Source organism: Sarcophilus harrisii, chromosome 6 (assembly GCF_902635505.1).
Source record: "Sarcophilus harrisii chromosome 6, mSarHar1.11, whole genome shotgun sequence".
NCBI lineage: Eukaryota > Metazoa > Chordata > Mammalia > Dasyuromorphia > Dasyuridae > Sarcophilus > Sarcophilus harrisii.
The window spans coordinates 194159239-194174819 of NC_045431.1; positions in this window are offsets into that span (position 1 = coordinate 194159239).

Here is a 15581-nt window from a genome sequence, read left to right on the forward strand (position 1 = left end):
GACTTCCAAATTTATAATAAGCAACTATAATGATTTTTCCTGAGCTGCAAACCTCTTGATGCTCATTTTCTAGCTCCCTTGTCCTACTCCTGAAAGTTCTAATTCCCTCTCACTTAAAAGTGATTATGAGCAGTGGAACTGGTCCAGATTAGAAGCCTTCTAGGTTCCCTCCTAATTTTTGGTTAAGTCAGAAAATAAACTGATTGAATGCTTAATCCTTTTCTTTTTCATATTGGCAGAGATCTGATGGGCAGAACCTTAGCCTTTTAGCCTATAAAGAGCAAATATATCACACAAATTTAACACATTAAATTTACAATAATCAATCCTGTCAAACACAGTGATATGTCTTCTCTTGGAACCACACTCCTCTTCATCATCCTTCTAGGGAACTTACCAAGAAAAGATATTTTCATCATAGAAAATAGCCATAAAGAAAAAAACAAATCTGACCTGTTCCTTGATATTTTTGTTCTATATAATGAATGGACTCAGTGCTTTATAATTTTTCATGTTTTGTTCCGTAGGGTTTTCATTCATACATTCTAGTTAATGCATCTCTAATAAAATATCTATGATAATGAGATTTCCATTCCCATTGTGGCTTTTTAGAATTCATTCCTGTGAGAAATTCTTTGTCACTATTCAGCCATTCAGTCATGTCTAGCTTTTCATGATTCCATGGACCAAGTATTCCAAAGCCTTCTGTCCTTCACTATTTTTTGATGTCTGTCCTATTTCATATTTATTATTTCCATGACGCTATTTATCCATCTCATCCTCTGCCATCCCCTTTGCCTTTTTGCCTTTAATCTTTCCCAAAATTGAAGTCCAGTAACCCCATTCTGAGGAATCCAACTGGTGATGAAATCTTTTATGCTTTTTAAAAGGTAAACACTTTCCAAACCATGTCTCTCTGGCTATCCTTCTCCTTTTCCTCCTCCTCCTTGTACTTGTACTCTGCCTCAGGACTCTCACCTCAGATGGTGAAGTTTGGGCTTTATTTTGTGCAGGACCAGAGCACCAACAGCTACTTCCTAACCATTGTGAAACTATGCCAGATCCGTGTTAGCCATCCTCTCTATACATGCTCTCCACAATCTTTGTTAGAATATAAACTCCTTAAGGGCAGAGACTCTCTTGTTGATAGATTGGATACTTTCTGAAACAATCTATCTAACATAGAGTATGAAGAACTTCATGTAGCTTAAGTTCGGAGTTCTCTGCCACCAAATTACTTCCCAAGCATGATAACTAAATACAAGGACAAAACAAAACAAAACAAAAGTTATTGATGCTACTAGTTCCTTAGAGAATTCCAAGAGGAGGAATTTAGAAATGTTGGCCATCTCATGGGCCTATTAGCAGAAAGTTTTCATGAACAACATAATTGAATGCATAAATAACTTTGGCGCTGAATCCCTGGAAATGAATAAAAGTATTTCAATTGAAGAATGAGATAATTGAAATTCCCGTTCTCAGCAACATTACTTTGACTCATTCTCTATTAAAAAGTCAAAGACATCTAGCAATGAATTTCTCTTACAACGAGTGTGACATGGAGTCACCTTAACTTTTCGGGATTTAGTTTTTCCATATGGAATTTCAGGAGGTTCACCTAGATAGTCTGTAAGATCCCAGCCACTCATTCATTTAACTATTACTTATTGAGCATGGAGGATACATGCTTCATTAATACTTAAATGACTATGACCTCATTGGCATAAGTAATTCTCTTATATTATTTTTGTCCATATAGTTTCATAAATTCTCTATCATTCTGAATGCCTTCTTCATTTTTTTTTCAATATTTGGTGGATATCAGTGTAATATTTGACCTGCCTATATTATCTTCATTCTTAGAACATTCTTAGTTCATCTTTTTTTATCATAAAGATCCATGAGGATGTCTTCTATAACACTATACACACAAATACTATTTAATATCTTGCTAGAACTTACTTATACTCATTTTATATTTTTGTCACCTGTAATTTTAATTATTTTAAGATAATGACATTCCCTGATTCACAGTGATGAATATCACCAGAAGAATTATTGACATTTAAAAAGTGAACTTTTACAGAAGATTACAGTTTGAGATTACTAAAATTATGGAACTATTTCCTTAAAGTGACCAAACCTGATCTCTTTCTATCCAATTCTTGCCTCAAATTATTATGACTTTGCAGTATCTGTTAAAGATGCAAAACACAAATACTAATTCAATGAACTACACAACCAATTACATCCAACAGTGTTTTTCATTCACTTTGTTTTTCAGATGTGTCCGATTAAGCCATTCTCTTTTGGATAGCTATGGTATCTCATTGAAGAGGCCCTTAGGCATTTGGAGGTTGAGCTTAGTTGTTGTCCTTGTTCTTAAAGAGGACCAAAATGATATCACTATGTTAGAATCAAGTTACAGTGTGTCCCACAGACCAATATGAGCTCAGAAAGTTCTGCCACAGGTCAGACACAAATAATCCATATGAGCATTTAAGGTAGCTTTTCTAATTTTGTGCATCACATGTTTCCTTTGGGCTAATTCCATTCTGCTTTGCTCATAGCACAGCCTCTTCTCTGATGAGGGCACGCCATGCTAGACCATACTGTGTCAATGTCTCCCATATCATAAATCCTTTCTAAAGTCCTTAAGAGATACCTTGAGAGTGTCTTTGTACCATATACCTCGTGAGCACCTGCCCTGTGTTTCTCCATAAAATCATTTTTTTGGCAAGTGTACATTTGGCATTCAAAGAATGTGGCCAGCCCAGTGGAGTTGTGCTCTCTTGCAATAGAATTGGAATGCTTCATAGTTTAGTTTGAGAAAGAATCTCAGTGCCTCGTATGTTTTCCTGCTGGGTGATCTTCAGAATCTTCCTAAAACAATTCAAATGGATGTGACTCAGGTTTCTGGCATGGTGCTGGTACTGTCCAGGTTTCACAGGCATTCAGCAATGAGGTCAGCACAACAGCTCTGTAAACCTTGCTTGGTACTCAGTCTAATCCTTCTTTCCCAAACTTTCCTTTGGAACCTCCCAAACATTGAGCTGGCTCTGGCAATGTGCATGTCAGTCCCATTATCAGTGTAGAAAGTATACTGCCAAGGTAAGTGAAATTATCTACACTCTGCCATTTACTGTGACTCTTGAATTCCATCATACATAGCTGTATGTCATCACTGGATGAATATTATTGTTAAAACAATGGACTTTTGATTCATTTGTATCATTTAAAGGACTAAACAATTCCCCAAATTCAATGCTGTCCATCCTCTTCCTCTTAATTTTAGGCCCAGTTCAGTGCCCATTCAAGGTATTTGTTCAAGATACATCTATTGAAAGATGAGCTCTTTGGGTAGCCTATCTAACTTACATAGGCAATTTTCATGCACTTGGTATTTTCTCTGAATCTTTAGACAAAATTATTTTGAGTGATTATGAATGATAAGAAATCTTAGCCCTGGAGAATCAATTTAAAAACTATTAGAAATAATCCACAACTTTAGCAAAGTTGCAGGATACAAAATAAATCCACAGAAATCATCAGCATTTTTAAATATCACTAACAAATTCAATAGCTAGAGATGCAAAGAGAAATTCCATTTAAAATAACTGTCGATATTATAAAATATTCAGGAATCCATCTGCCAAGGGGATGTCAGGGCTATATGAGCAATACAAAACACTTTCCACACAAAGCAATTCGAAAAATATCCAAAAATATCTTGGATAGGTTGAGCAAATATAAAAAAGATGACAATACTCCCTAAACTTTTCTATTTATTTAGTGCTATACCAATCAAACTCCCAAGAAACTATTTTATTGACCTAGGAAAAATAACTGGAAGAACAAAAAGTCAAGAATTTCAAAAGAATTAATGAAGAAAAAAGCAAATGAAGATGGCTTAGCTGTCTAAAACTATCTTATATAGATCTAATATAGATCTAAATAGAATATAGATCTAAAACTATATTATAAAGCAGCGGTCATCAAAAACATTTGGTACTGGCTAAGAAACAGAGAAGTTGATCAGTAGAATAGGTTAGGTTCACAGAACAAAATAGTCAATGACTATAGCAATCTAGTATTTGACAAACCTAAAGTCCCCAGGTTTTGGGATAAGAATTCACTATTTGACAAAACTGGGAAAATTGGAAACTAGTATGGCAGAAAGTAGGCATAGACCCACACCTAACACTATATACCAAGATAAGGTTGAAATGGTTCCGTGATCTGACATAAAGCATGATATAAACAAATTAGAAGAACATAGGATAGTTTACCTCTCAGATTAGTGGAGGAGGAAGGAATTTGTGACCAAAGAAGAACTAGAGACCATTATTGATCACAAAATAGATAATTTTGATTATATTAAGTTTAAAAGTTTTTGTACAAACAAAACTAATGCAGACAAGAATAGAAGGAAAACAATAAACTGGGAAGACACTTTTATATCCAAAGAATCTGATAAAGGCTTCATTTCTAAAATATATAGAGAATTGGCTCAAATTTATAATAATTCAAGTCATTCTCCAACTGATAAATGGTCAAAAGATATGAACAGACAATTTTCAGATGAAGAAATTAAAACTATATGTAATCACATGAAAAGGTGCTCCAAATCACTATTAATCAGAGAAATGCAAATTAAGACAACTCTGAGATACCACTACATACCTCTCAGATTGACTAAAATGACAGAAAAAATAATGATGAATGTTGGAGGGGAGGTGGGAAAACTGGGACACTGATATATCGTTGATGGAACTGTGAACGGATCCAACCATTTTGGAGACTAATTTGGAACTATGTTCAAAAAGTTATCAAACTGTGCATACTCTTTGATCCAACAGTTTCCTACTGGACTTATATCCCAATGAGATCTTAAAGAAGGGAAAGGGACCTGTATGTGCCAAAATGTTTGTGGCAGCCCTCTTTGTAGTGGCCAGAAACTGGAAACTGAGTGAATGTCCATCAATTGGAGAATGGCTGAATAAATTGTGGCATATGAATATTATTTTTCTGTAAGAAACAACCAGCAGGATGATTTCAGAGAGGCTTGGTGAGACTTGCATGAACTGATGCTGAGTGAAATGAGCAGAAGCAGGAGATCATTATACACGGCAACAACAAAACTATACAACGATCAGTTCTGATGGACATGGCTCTCTTCTACAATGAAATGATTCAAACCAGTTCTACTTGTTCAGTGATAAAGAGAATCAGCTACACCCAGAGAGAGAATCATGGGAACAGAGTGTGGAACACAACATAGCATTCTCACTCTCTCTGTTGTTATTTGCTTGTATTTTGTTTTCTTTTCTCAGTTTTTCTTTTTCTTCCTTTTTGATCTGATTTTTCTTGTGCAGCAAGATAACTGTATAAATATATATACATATATTAGATTTAACATGTATTTCAACGTATTTAACAGACTATCTGCCAGCTAGGGGAGGAGATGGGGGGAGGGGCAGGAGGGGAAACTGCAACAAAAGTTTTTGCAAGGGTCAATGTTGGAAAAAATTACCTGTGCATATGTTTTGTAAATAATTAATTAATAATAATAATAATAAAAAGAAGTCTTAGGAACCTCTTGGGCTTCATGTAATCAACATAGTGCCACCCACAAGTAGATGCATAGATATGTATATCTATATATCTATATCTGTCTCCTCCAAATGCACTTCAAATAAAAGAGGGATTTCATATACACACACTCACACACACACACAAACACACACACACACACACACACACACATATGAAATCCCTCTTTCATTTGAAGTCTTCACTGAATATCTTCTGTAGCAAACATCTTTGGTAAGTAAACAACTCTATTTTATGTACGACTTCATATTAGCAATCACAGAATTGTTAGAGTTATCTCTACTATTGCATCTTTCAGTAAGTCATATATTAATCCAAAGGGGGCAATTGATGGAGAAAAAATTTATAAAAGTTTCTACATATTCCTTCCAATTTTAATCTGTTCTTTTTCCACTTTTATTTTTTAAATGTTGTTTTGTTCTCCTTTTTTAGTTGTTTTATTTTCTTGTCAAGATTTCTGTATATTTATTTTTTTCCTCCACTGATTATTGCTCTTTTGTGAGGTTGTACTACTCATGATTTTCCACCAATCTCCTTGAAAATATTTATTTAAGTTTTGACCCAGTGTTGTCCTAGGTTTGTTTTATCTCTTTTCTTGGCATGGATAATAAGTATTTGGTGGCAGAGGAAGAGTCTAAGCTCTTTTGGTCTCCGCTTTATGATAATTGTTTAGATCTCTCTAGGAAATGGTAATCGTGTATTGATATGTGATTTTTTATTCATTTCTCCAATTAATTAGGACTCCTATGTCTGATTCCTTTTTCTGTCCCCTTTTCTCCCTCCCTCCCAAGCCTTGTGCTGACTTAGGAAAGAGACAACACAGAGCAGTGAAAAAAGTTCTAGATCTGGAGTCAAAGGACCTAGAATCAAATCCTGCCCCTACCACTAAGTCTCAGGGTGACCTTAGATATTTTACAACTTTTCCAGGACCTTAGTTTCCTCATTTATAAAATGAGAGGATTTCACTCAATGATTCCTAAATTTTCTTTTGACTAGCTATGATTATATATGCACACATATATATTTAATAATAGCTTTTTATTTTTTCAAATGCATGCAAAGATAGGGTTCAACATTCACTTTTGCAAAATCTTGTGTTCCAAATTTTTCTCCCTACTCCCTCATCCCCTAGCCAACAATTAATCCACTATAGGTTAAATTTATGCATATTTTCCTATTGATCATGCTGCCCAAGAAAAATCAGATCAAAAGGGGGAAAAAAAAGACAAGAAATAAAACAACAAACAAGCAAACAACACTACTATCAAGAAAAGGTGAAAAATCTATGATGTGATCCGCACTCAGTCTCCATTCTTTCTCTGGATGCAGAATGTTCTTTCCATTCCAAGTCTACTGAAATTATCTTGAATCATCCCACTATTTAAAAGAACCAAGTCCATCACAGTTGATCAACACAATCTTGTTGCTGTGTACAATGTTCTCTTGGTTCTACTCACTTTATTCAGAATTCAGGTGAGTTTTTCCAGGTTTTTCTGAAATCAGCCTGCTCATCATTTCTTATAGAACAATATAGAACAATAATATTCCCATTACTTTCACATACCATAATTTCTTCAGCCATTCCACAACTGATGGAAATTCACTCAATTTCAAGTTCCTTGTCATTATAAAAAGGGCTGCTACAAACATTTTTTTTCACATGGAGGGGTCCGTTTCTTTTTTTTAGGTTTTTCTTCAGAATACAGATCCATTAGATTTTGCTGAATCAAAGGGTAGGCAAAGTTTTATAGCCCTTTGGGCATAGTTCCAAATTGCTTTCCTGAATGGTTGGATCAGTTCACCAAAAATGAATTTGTGTTCCAGTTTTCCCACATCCCCTCCAACATTTATCATTATATTTTCCTGTCATCTTGGCCAGTATAGTGATGCATCAGAATCATCTTAATTATCATTTCTCTAATTAATAGTGATTTAGAACATTTTTCCAAGTGACTAGAAGTGGCTTTAATTTGTCTGAAAATTGTCTGTTCATGTCCTTTAACCATTTGTGTGATCATATATTTTTAAATTGAAATTTCAAATAGATATAGCTGCTTTTAGATCAGTTTTAAGACTAATATAGTAATTATATTTAAGTGGTTGATAAACTTTTTTTTTATTTAATAGCCTTTTATTTACAGGATATATACATGGGTAACTTTACAGCATTAACAATTGCTAAACCTCTTGTTCCAATTTTTCACCTCTTACCCCCCACCCCTCCCTAGATGGCAGGATGACCAGTAGATGTTAAATATATTAAAATATAACTTAGATACACAATAAGTATACATGACCAAAACATTATTTTGCTGTACAAAAAGAATCAGACACTGAATTATTGTACAATTAGCTTGTGAAGGAAATCAAAAATGCATGTGTGCATAAATATAGGGATTGGGAATTTAATGTAATGGTTTTTAGTCCTCTCCCAGAGTTATTTTTCTGGGCATAGCTAGTTCAGTTCATTACTGCTCCATTAGAAATGATTTGGTTGATCTCGTTGCTGAGGATGGCCTGATCCATCAGAACTGGTCATCATCTAGTATTGTTGTTGAAGTATATAATGATCTCCTGGTCCTGCTCATTTCACTCAGCATCAGTTCGTGTAAGTCTCTCCAGGCCTTTCTGAAATCATCCTGTTGGTCATTTCTTACAGAACAGTAATATTCCATAATTTTCATATACCACAATTTATTCAGCCATTCTCCAACTGATGGACATCCATTCAGTTTCCAGTTTCTAGCCACTACAAAAGGGCTGCCACAAACATTCGTGCACATACAGGTCCCTTTCCCTTCTTTATAATCTCTTTGGGATATAATCCCAGTAGTAACACTGCTGGATCAAAGGGTATGCACAGTTTGATAACTTTTGAGCATAGTTCCAAACTACTCTCCAAAATGGTTGGATTCGTTCACAACTCCACCAACAATGCATCAATGTCCCAGTTTTCCTCGCATCCCCTCAACAATCATCATTATTTTTCCTGTCATCTTAGCCAATCTGACAGGTGTGTAGTGGTATCTTAGAGTTGTCTTAATTTGCATTTCTCTGATTAATAATGACTTGGAGCATCTTTTCATATGACTAGAAATAGTTTCAATTTCTTCATCTGAGAATTGTCTGTTCATATCCTTTGACCATTTTTCAATTGGAGAATGGCTTGATTTTTATAAATTAGAGTTAATTCTCTATATATTTTGGAAATGAGGCCTTTATCAGAACCTTTGACTGTAAAAATATTTTCCCAGTTTATTGCTTCCTTCTAATCTTGTCTGCATTAGTTTTGTTTGTACAAAAACTTTTCAGTTTGGTATAATCGAAATTTTCTATTTTGTGATCAGTAATGATCTCTAGTTCTGCTTTGGTCATAAAGACCTTCCCTTCCACAGGTCTGAGAGGTATACTATCCTATGTTCCTCTAATTTATTAATAATTTCATTCTTTATGCCTAGGTCATGAACCCATTTTGACCTTATCTTGGTGTACGGTGTTAAGTGTGGATCAATGCCTAGTTTCTGCCATATTAGTTTCCAATTTTCCCAGCAATTTTATCAAACAGTAAGTTCTTATCCCAAAAGCTGGGATCTTTGGGTTTGTCAAAGACTAGGTTGCTATATTTGTTGACTGTTTTGTCCCTTGAACCTAATCTATTCCACTGATCAACTAATCTATTCCTTAGCCAATACCAAATAGTTTTGGTAACTGCTGCTCTATAATATAATTTTAGATCTGGTACAGCTAAGCCACCAGGTTGATAAACTTTTAAAAATCAAAATCAATAATTTACCCCAAAAGATTTCAGACTAAAATAATGGACACAATGTATTCTGAGTTATATGGTTTGCTTTAAATTTCAGTCAGAAATATTATTGTTCTGTAAGAAATGACCAACAGGATGATTTCAGAGAGGCCTGGAGAGACTTACATGAATTGATACTAAGTGAAATGAGCAACAGATTATACGATGCTCAATTCAGATGGACGTGGCTCTCTTCAACAGTGAGATGATTCAAACCAGTTCCAATTGTTCAGTAATGAAGAGAATCACCTACATCTAGAGAGAGGACTATGGGAACTGATTGTGGACTACAACATAGCAATTCCACTCTTTCTGTTATTATTTGCTTACATTTTTGTTTTCTTTCATAGGTTGTTTCTTTCTTTCTAGATCTGATTTTTCTTGTGCAGCAAGATAAATGTATAAATATGTATACATATATTGGATTTAACATACACTTTAACATATTTAACATGTATTGGATTACCTGCCATCTAGGGGAGGGGGTGGGGGGAAGGAGAGGAAAATTGGGAACAGAAGGTTTTGCAAAGGTCAATGTTAAAAAATTACCCATGCATATGTTTTGTAAATAAAAAGCTATAATAATAAAAAAAAAAAAGATTTAAAAAAATTTCAGTCAGAAAAACTACCATTTCTTAATTGTGGTTTTCCCTAAGTGCATACAGTAATGGGAATGGAAATTATTTATTTTTTTGAGAAGCCAAATACAATTGCTATTGAATTTACCATATCCTTTTAAGTAATTCTCATTTTCTAGTTTCTTTTCTAGCTTTTAATCTATCACTATAAGATGATACAGACATATATATATATATATATATATATATATATATACATACATAATAGCTTTTCAACATTCATCCTTGCAAAACCTTGTGTTTCAAATTTTTCTTTCTTCCTTCCTCACTTCCCCCTCTCCTAGACACTTGCATAGTCTTTGGATTTATGTAAGAAAAACTCTTTTGCAAAGGAAAATAAAAATTATTCACCACTCCCACCTTCCACCCTCAAGGTATTTTAAAGACAGAAAGGAGATGTGTACCTTGAAATCAGGTTACCAAAATAACTTAAAGCTATGGGTATATATCTGTGTATATATCTGAGCCAGGTTTTTCTAATCCCTATGTTATATGAGATATTTTATATTTAACATGGAACAAAGGCAAAAAGAAAAGAGAAGAGAAAATGTAGAAATCTATGTATATAACATGCAACAACTTCCATAACTTTCTTTGCTATCTCACATACAATTAATTGTGCTGTTTCTCATTTTTCGCTGAATGGAAGAAATTTGAGCATTGGGAATGAGTAGAAAATATCGATGTAGTCTGTGAATAGTATAAAAAAGATGTGTAATTTCTTTTAACAAATTGAAATTTATCAATGTCAATTATTGTCTTCATTGCCATTTTTTTACGTTATTTAAAAATGAGAGATTGAGTAATAGTAGTAGTTCTGAAATTCAGACACTGAGAGCTCTTAGACTGGGATTAAATCAGGATCCCACAGCTGTTTTCTCTTCTGGCATCTTGATTGGTTTTTTTTTTGGTTTTTTTTTTTTGTATCTGATGTCAGTTGCCTAGATATCAATTCCATACCCATTTTATTTCTTATATAATGATGGGTCACTTTTACATAGTCACTCAAATTCCTTGGGAAAATATAATCTCATCCCTTTATCACCATCTTTAGTATCTAAGACTTTACCTACCTCTTATAGTATAGATTGTACTCCCTTCCATTTTAAATCCCCAAAAGATGAATTTCCAAATGTTATGCCTTTGGGAACTTAACAAAGAGAGAAACAGAGTTTCCCATAACTCTAGTGGAACCAGAGAGTCTTAAGCTTCTTTTTAGGATATAAAGTTAATTTCTTAGGGAAATCTGAATTCTTCACCAAGAAAAATTTATTCAGTCTTTACATGAAATTCAGCACTATACACAGATCCAGATTGATTGGGAGTGGGGGAAGAATCCTGATTAATCAAACTTTGACATTTCCCTCCCCTCCCCTTTCCACCCTGCCATGTCTCCTTCCACTCATCTTCTCTTTCTCTTCCCCTTTCTGACTTTTTTCAAGGGACTACTACAGAGAGAAGAGGAAAAAAAAACAAAAAACAATTTGTGAAATACATTCAACATCATAAAGAAAAATTTTAAAAGACTGAAGAACTCTATCTGATCATCCCAATTACCAACCACAGTTCCAAAGGACCAATGATGAAGCATGCTCCAACTCTTTAGAGAAAGATTATTGACTCCAGCTCATTATGAAACATAAATTATTGGACATGGTTAATATGGAGGTTTGTTTTGCTTGACTATACATATGTATAACAAGAGTTTCTTTTTCTTTTTTTCCCCCATTGGTTAATTAATAGTAGTGGTACAGTTGCAGAAAAAGAGACACTGACAGTATTTGAAAAAGAAAGGGAAGGATGTAGAGTCCTTAAAGGGAGGTACTAGCTATAAGGGTGCTAGGAAAGACTTCTTTCATGATGGGGTTTTATATGAGACTTGAATGAAGAAAGGAAGGCAAGGAGGCAGAGATAAAGAGGAAGAAAAATCTACGAATGGTCAGGGATAGTCCTTAATACAGTCTCCTTTTTTATTGAAAGTGATTATCACCAGCGTATAACATTGTCAAATCTATAAAGTTTACAAACTTATGAGTTATGTAGCATCTTTGTTACATGAATTGCAGACTTCCTTTGGCAAAGCACCCATGCAAATAGAAGCCAGCTTGCTATTTCCTAAATTTTTTGATTCTTTTAAAATTTCAAATTTAATATTTTAAAAATTTACTGATGTATTTTGTTTTGACATAACAAATATTGCCAAGAAACATCAAATAAAGTCCTTTGCAAAATATGCTCTTTGAGAAAACAGAAGATCAATTATTAAGGAAGGAAATATAAAGATATTAAACATATCATGTTTCTAGAGTTATTGCTTAGACTTTTATTTTTCAAGATATAGCAAATCATCTAAGAATAATGCCAGAAGCAATAAAACTCAGTTAATAGGCAATATTAAGGCCTGTGAAATCAGTTTTGCAAAACTATTTTGTGGATAAAAGAAAAATGAAAGGAAAAAAATGACGGTTACATAAGATAGATGGGCCAATGATAACAGTGAATGGGAAGTCAGAACTTAACTTAAATTTTCTTTGAGTTCTCTACCAAGAAAACCAAGATTCAAACTTGGAAGAGTAGGGGAAAAAATAGGGAATTGAATCCTAGTACATCTGACTTTGTTTAATGAAGTTGTCAAAAAAAAAAAACCCAGAAAACTTATATTTCAAGATATTGAAAGAATCATAGACACTATTACTATGCTACTTAACTGTTACTGATCTCTGAAAGATTATAGAGGATGGTAAAAGTAATATAAGACTTAGCACAAAGTACTTGGAGTTGTGATGTGACAGTTAGCATAAAAGAACCCATGTTCAAATCTTATCTCTGCAACTCTTTAATTGGGTAAATTTAGATAAATTGTTTTTTATCTTTCTAGGTCTCTATTTCCTCATTCATAAGATGAGTGTTAGACTAGATGATGTCTAAGTTATCTTCTATCCTTCAACTCAATGATCCTTTAATATATCTTGACAGCAGATGGATAAATGTTGTCCTAATTTTCAAAAAAGTTTAAGGACAGTTCTTCCAACAATATTTCATTGCAAAATTCTAGAATTGATTATTAAAAGAATTTTTAATTGACATTTAGAAACTTGTGGATGACCAAAGGTAAGAATAGCCAACACGGTATGTGACATAATGAGGTCTCAGAAAGATCTCAATAGGTTAAAACAAAGGGTCAAATCTAATAAGATGAAATTTAATAAAGACAGATATAAAATCCTATAAGAACAGAATTGTTGAGAAATAACTAGGTACCACTTCATTAGAATAAGAAAGAAGATCTGGGAGTTTTCACAGATCTTTAAAACTCATTGTGGGTCAATAAACATCATGCGATCTTAAAGTGCATTGATAGAAATAGTATCCAGAATAAGGGAAGTAATAGTCATGTCCTGGGCCAGACCATATTTATACTTTGATGTTCAATTATGTTTGACACAGTTAAGGAGAGGAATTGTGCTCAGAAGAAAACTGGGATGGTGAGAGGACTGAAAACTATGCTATACTTAGAGAGGTTGAAGGGACTAGATAAGACTTAATGGGGATATGATAGTTGCCCTAAAGCACTTGTAGGATCCTTATAAGAAATAGGGAATACACCAGTTCTGTTTAACTATTTAGGATAGAATTAGGACCAGTGGTTGGAAATTACAGAATGGAAATTTTTAGCTTGGGATAAGAAAAACCAGTCTAACATCTAGAATTTATCTCAAACATGTATGGGAAGAGATGGGGGTTTAAATGAACAGAATTCCTTCACATAATCTTAATCTATGAAATCTTCTATGTCTTAATAGTCAAATGCCCATTTGTCAGGTATTTTAGAAGGAATTCTTGTTCAACTGTGGTTTCAATTAGTTGATTTTTGAGGTTCCTTCTCACTTAACTCTGAGATTCTGCAAATCTGTTCCTATAAAATTATAGATCAGATTCTTAAAAGGGAGATTTACAAATACTTAGGAATGACAACAGTGACTAATATGAGCCATTAGGGATTCATAATTATCATAAGGTCAAAATAGTTTCATAGTCTTTTTCCAATGTTTCTCCTATTATAGGTTTTCCATACTGATTTGACAACACAATAATCTTGTGAACAAGATGTTCAGATATAGGCTAGATGATGGCATATTTAATTGTATTTGGAAGAATTAAAGAACTTGACCTAAAGAGGTCTTATTAATTTCAACAGGAAGAGATGTTTCTAATGGAGTTCATTTATTCAGTTATTTGAATGAAGGTATGGAAGTCATGCTTATCAAATCTGCAAATGATCCAAAGCTGAAAAAGATAATTATTGGAATTGAAAATGATCTTGTCGGGTTGAACAATGATTTCAATTAATATGTTAAAATGAGTTCTACCAGTGGACCAAAAAAAATCAATTGTATAAGATGAAAAGGGCTTTTATGTGAAAAATATCAGGGAGTTTTAGAGAGCTGCAAACAGGTTTGATATGTATCAACAATTTCATGTGACAGAAAATTGGAAACTGTCAAATAAGGATAGGTTAAAGAGTAGGGAATATATATAGGAAAGATTTAATGAAGCCATGATTATCATTCAGTCATTTTTTCCAGTGTATCCAACTCTTTATAATTCCATTGAGGTTTTCTTGATAAAGATACTGGAGGGGTAGTTAGGTGGCGCAGTGGATAGAGCATGAGCCCCGAAATCAGGAGGACCTGAGTGAACTCTGGGACCAGTGTGACTCTGGGCAAGTCACTTAACCCTAATTGCCTCAGCCAAAAAAAAAAGAAAGACAAAGATACTGGAGTGATTTGCCATTTCCTTCTCTAGCTTAGTTTACAATTAAGACAACTGAGACAAACAGAATTAAGTGACTTGCCCCCAGGGTCACACAACTAGTATCTAAGGCCAGATTTGAATTTAAGAAGATGAGTTTTTAATGCAGACAAGATTAGAAGGGAAGCAATAAACTGGGAAAATATTTTTACAGTCAAAGGTTCTGATAAAGGCCTCATTTCCAAAATATATAGAGAATTAACTCTAATTTATAAAAAATCAAGCCATTCTCCAATTGAAAAATGGTCAAAGGATATGAACAGACAATTCTCAGATGAAGAAATTGAAACTATTTCTAGTCATATGAAAAGATGCTCCAAGTCATTATTAATCAGAGAAATGCAAATTAAGACAACTCTAAGATACCACTACACACCTGTCAGATTGGCTAAGATGACAGGAAAAAATAATGATGATTGTTGGAGGGGATGTGGGAAAACTGGGACATTGATTCATTGTTGGTGGAGTTGTGAACGAATCCAACCATTTTGGAGAGTAGTTTGGAACTATGCTCAAAAAGTTATCAAACTGTGCATATCCTTTGATCCAGCAGTGTTACTACTGGGATTATATCCCAAAGATTATAAAGAAGGGAAAGGGACCTGTATGTGCACGAATGTTTGTGGCAGCCCTTTTTGTAGTGGCTAGAAACTGGAAACTGAATGGATGTCCATCAGTTGGAGAATGGCTGAATAAATTGTGGTATATGAAAA